Here is a 6,000-nt window from a genome sequence, read left to right as displayed (position 1 = left end):
GGCATCCCTTTTCATAGTTCTAAAAATTGTTTAGACACACATGTGAGCTATCTAAGGGAAGGTGTGTGATTTTGATAAAGTCTTATAAAAAAATCTCATATCAGAAATCTGAACTTTGGTAAGAAAGTCAATAAAGTATTGATTTCTAGAAGTTCAGCTGATTTCTGAGTACATGTCAAAGCTAGTGGGAGCATAAGTGTTATGCTAATAATCATCATGTTAGTGGGAGCATGATAATTATTATTAGTATTGCAAGATACCAATGTTAATTATAGAAAACAAAAGTTTCAATTCGTGAAGTTGCAGGGGTGAAAAGTTGTTTTGCTATAATTAAGGGAGATGAAATTATACTTCATTTCAATTCTAAAAGCTTAAATTGAGGGTTTAATCATCTTTAGTCAAGGATATATATATATATATATATATATATATATATATATATATATATATATATATATATATATATATATATATATATATGAATTTTGTGTTGGAATGGCTCAACATAAGGAAATTTTATTTATGGGTCCATTATCTGCGTTCTAAAATTCGATTATGATTACGGCATCCCTTTTTATAATCTGAATTATGAGAACTTGGCAAATAGAAATATTGTAGCAAAAGGACTGGTCTAGTATCATGTCTTTATGTGAGACATCATGAATCGTGTCCCATATGCTTCGGACATAGTATCGATTGCATGTGCTATAATATTCATCCTTTCTAAAATTTTCCAAATGCCTGGGGCATTAAGAAGGGAAAAGGTCTAGAATTGGATATGACTAAAATGATTAAGCAATTGTTGAGGACAATCTAAGGTTTACCAAAGATTGGTTGCTCCGGGATAGTTGGAAGTATAATGTTAATTTTGGAAGGACCATATTGACATATTCTGAAAAGAGGCAACTCTTGTTCAGAAGTGATAGTCAAAATAGGAATATGGAAATGTTTCCATAGGTGGAAGTTATTCAAGTTGTGTAAGATTAGAAAAACTTAATACAAGAAGAATGTTTCCATGGAGTTGATCTCCATTGGAATACTATGTAATGTCTGTTGACAAGTATTTGTCACTTTGTGCATAATCATTACAAGATGATCAATGCATATAAGTTTAAAATCTAACAATATTTCCGTAAATGGCATGAATTTGGAATTCTTGCATTTGCGGTAAGGATTTGGGACTGTGAAATGAGAATCATTGGAATTATGTTCAATCGATCTATTTCACAAAGTAAAGATCATAGGCAAACTTAGTATGCATACTTGGTGTATGGCATAACTAATGTTTTAACAAACATAGTGTGCATACTTGGTGTATGGCATGACTAGTGTTTAGAAAACATAGCGTACATGCTTGGAGTATGGGACAATTATTGTTTTAATTCAAGTATAAAGTTGATAGTTTGAAAAAGTATGCAATGAATAATGTGTAATCAATATGGTGATAAATAAAATGTGTTTTATTTATATTCTTAAGTTCTAAGACCATATTGGATTCGATTGTTCTTGTGTTTCACTTTGCATGTTTTGACTTCTAGAATAACTAGGTCGTTCCTCCTGAATGACTAAGTTATTCAAATTATCCACAGTTGGTCATATGTTGGAAGTAGATATGAATCAAGATTGTCATAAAGCTGGATTGTAGATGTACAAGGTATGGGACATAGCAAGTGGTGCTACAACATTCATGACTCATGAGTACTTATAAGTTCTGAGTATTGGATTCAACCCACGCTCATTGGAATCACTTCATGGATTTTATCACGAGTGATCATGAGATGATAATATCTTATATTATTCAAACCTAGAGATATGACTTGTTGCCTATGAGTTGGTTATACATTGATTGCACGAAAACGCATTTGGTAACTCGGTGTTATAAAACGTGCCTTTGTGTATGATTCAACAAGTAGTAGAACAAGCATATGAGTCGAAGTTTATCCATTCCTTTTACCTTTAAAGGGATAAAATTGATATCTATGGGCCCCTCGATGATTTAGTGATGACACCTCGAATTGCTTGGCCAAGCCAGGACTGATTTGATTTGTTCAATTAGTCGGTCGTCATAAATCGGAAATCGGGAAACAACAAATGGATAGAGAGAATGATTTTAATCCATGTCTTAGTCCATATGATATCTAGAATGGAGAAATATATGATCCCTTATCTGATGGACGCGTCATTGATTTGTTTAGAGTTCGACAACAGCAGCTTTTAAGAGCTACGATTGCTAGTCGGGTTTTGAAGTCATACACAATAATAGTTTTAGACTTATCCAAGTGGGAGACTGTTGGATTAGCGTCTAAGTCCATAACTATATTTGGTATGTACTTGACCCGATTGGCATGGTCCATTTGGGTTGCATGGCATCATGCATTTGGATAGACTAAAATGAGAGAAATAACATGTATGGTTTATTAATATATTATAAGTTCTAATATATTAATAAGATTATTTAATTAGTATTGATAAATAATTAATTTGGAATTAATTAAGTAATCAAAAGGAGACTAATTAAATATATGGGTTGATTGTGTAAATCATCCATACTTGTATAGTGGGCTAATGCTTCATGGATTATCAAGTTGGGCTAAAACCCATAGGATGCTCCATGGATGCTCCATGGTGTTTTTGTACCCATGGATCATGGAAATGAAAGGCCATGACAATTAGGGTTTACATGGTGTAACCCTAATTGTGACACACTATATAAGCATCTTATTCTTCCTAAAAAGCAGACACTGTGAAGGAATGGTGAGGGCTAGACGATTTCATGAAGTGTCTCATTTCTCTCAAGTTATTCTAAGTGTATTTGGTGTTGTGTGAACCATTTGAGGTGTCATAATTGGGGCACTAGGCTTTTAAGCTCCATCGAATCAAGCTACATCAATAGGTATGTCTTCTAACTTATATTATTCCATAAGAATCAATGTTTTGTATGCTAGTTAGGATAATACCTTGGAATATTCATATTTGCATGTATAATAGAGAAAACATAGATCCAAGGTATTTAGGGTTGCATGTACACTTAGGAGTGTTAGAATGCTCAAAAATATCATATCAGAATCATGATGTCAGACATATCTGGGGTGTACGACCTACCCATTGGTCCTAGCAACCAAATCGGGGACTAGTCCCCTCCTACTGATACTATCTCACATAACATCACATACTAGCATACACACATGTCAAGCAATAGCAAACCAGATAATTATCACAAAGACAATCATCTCAACTAAACATCTACTAGTGGGTCGGCCTTGGTGCCTTAGACCCACTTCTACTGGAAGGTAACTCACCTCGATGTCGTGTAGTGTCTGAATTGTACTCGGCGTGCAAATCAACTCTCCTTGACTCCTCAATCCCTACACGACAACCCTTCTAAGTTATCAATTTGAATATGCAACCCTAACCAGGGTCAACTATAGTCAGTCAAAGTCAACATTGGTCAAAGTCAACATCCAGTTGACCTGACTCACCGGGTTGGCCTACCAACTCGTCGAGTCCATACTCCTCTAACCCAAACCAATCCCTGACTCTACTCGTCGAGTCTATCAAGAACTCGACGGGTTCTCCTTCAATCATACCATCGGGACCATCCTCATCCTACTCGTCGAGTTCATCCTGGAACTCATCGAGTTCATCTCCCTCATAGGAATGCATCCAGTCTATGACGCGCCGAGTTGTAAGAACAACTCGTTGAGTCCATCTTCAAAGATTGGGATATTGCCTTGGACTAGCCGAGTTTGCTCAAACACTCGTTGAGTCCCATGATTCACAGGTCCCTTATGAGGCTAAATGACTGAGGGACCTTCCACACTATCATCTGGTCCATCGAAAGAAAGGATTTGGTGGTCATTACACCCCAACTTTCCGATGTCACACCCCGAAACCGAAGGCGGAAACGTTCCGGGGCGGAGGACGTCATGTATATCGCAACCAATGTACATAGTAAGCGTAGTAAACACAAAACATTACATTACATAGAATTATTACATTTGTTTGAAATCAAAGTGTTACAAGTGTTATATATATATATATACACATATATATATATATATATATATATATATATATATATATATATATCATATGAACAAAAGCTAAGACGGGTCTTCTATACGCTCCGACTTCTCCAAAAGATCGCGGGGTACCTGTCTAACGTGGACCTGAGAATACAAGCATTTTAAAAATCAGCATAAAGCTGGTGAGTTCATAAGAGGTTTGTTTTCTGAAAATGTACAAGTTTCCTTTGGTTTTCCGAAAAAGTTTGTTATCCAAGAAAATCCCATATTTTCTTATAAGTAAAGTTTAGTTATCCGTTTGTTATACGATCCGGTTATGCACAGTTTGTTATCTCTGGAAAAACCCTTATTTTCCTTAAAAGTTTATAGTTGGTTATCGGTTTCTGAAAGCAATGTACAAGTGTCTACCATACTTTATGTGTTCGTGTGATGTTTCCTGAAAACCTGTTTATCCTTGAAAGGTACATTAGTTTTAACACGTATATAAAACTAATAAGTAAGTATAAAACTATTCATAATCTAAATTACGAGTTCCATAACCATACTATAGACTGGATAAGGCTCGAAACAGGGGCCAATATCTTTGTATGACTTTTGTCACCGTTGAACCTTTCGGTTCAACTGTAGCTAGCAGCCAGGTGCGGGGTTGTCAATCCCGTATAGATCTATACACTCAAGTCACGTTCTCCCTCCAAGAGATTCTGGTTACGGGGGTAGTCTTACACTCTCGTAACTAGGGGGAGTGTTACAAGGACGTGTCTCCAATCTTAAGATTAATGAATTTAAAAGATAATAAAACAGGAAATTATGTTTATTTAGTCCTTCACTCTCGTAACTAGGGGACGTGTTATCAAGGACTTGTGTAAAAGTTCTAAGTTTAATGTTACTATTCCACCACTCTCGTAACTAGGGGGAGTGGTAAAGTTCTAAGTTTAATGTTATTAATCCTTCACTCTCGTATCTACGGGGAGTGTTATCAAGGACGTCTTAAAGTTCTAAGGTACATACTTTTAACAGTAATGATGTGGAAATATATTTGTGAAATATAAAATGTAACATTTTAAAAACGAATTTCACAAATAACATGACGGTTTACTCTGCAAGTTGAACGATTGGTTAATACAGTTTTCCGTGTTAAAAGCATACGAAATATGAAATAGATCAAATGAAATCATAAGTTTGAGTACAAGATTTTCCTTGTACTTTTGCTTATATTCCCCCCCTGAAAACATTGATAACATGGAAAAACGTAGGGGTATGAACTCACCGGACGAGGAATGTGTTGGCTAGGATGCTAAACGTCGGATCAAGGCTTGAAAACATGCGAGGTTCCTATGTAATATTAAATGATACACAAATGTATCTAATTAGACTTTAAATCACTAATCAGATATGATTATAATCTCCAAGACGCGAAAACACTTCAAATCAAGTGTTCAGAGTGACCCGGGTGACATCTACGGACGTATAGGGCATAGATAATGAGTTTACTCTTCAAGAGTAAACTCCTTATGGATTTTTTGGCCCTAAGACCAAGTCCACATGAGTTCACGGCCATGAACTCATGGTTGATGGGTTTTATGGTGCTTAAGGGTCAAATAACACTAGGGAAATGTTGCTAGGATTTAATCTAAGGCATACGAAGGAATTAAACCACCAAAGGAACCATCAAAGGGAGTTTACGGCTGTAAACTAGGAGTTTACGGCGGTAAGCTCCTAAGCACCCTTTCTTTATATGTTTTGGTGGCCTTAGATCAGTCACATGTGATTCAAACTAATTTTACAAGCCATGGAATGGATTTAGGGTATCATTTGACTAAGGTATAGGAGTTTACGGCCTAGGAACCTATCCTTGGGGGATTTACGGCTGTAAGCTCCTATGGGGGTAGTTTTCATCATGTTTAAGGCCCCTAAATCGATTGTGGTTGCTTCTAGACTTTAATCCAAGGCTTATGAGGTGTTTAAGTGGCATCTT

The sequence above is a fragment of the Lactuca serriola genome, chromosome 8, assembly GCF_051521515.1.
Source record: "Lactuca serriola cultivar US96UC23 chromosome 8, Lser_US96UC23_V15, whole genome shotgun sequence".
Classification (NCBI taxonomy): Eukaryota; Viridiplantae; Streptophyta; class Magnoliopsida; order Asterales; family Asteraceae; genus Lactuca; species Lactuca serriola.
Note: the sequence above shows the minus strand (reverse complement) of the source record.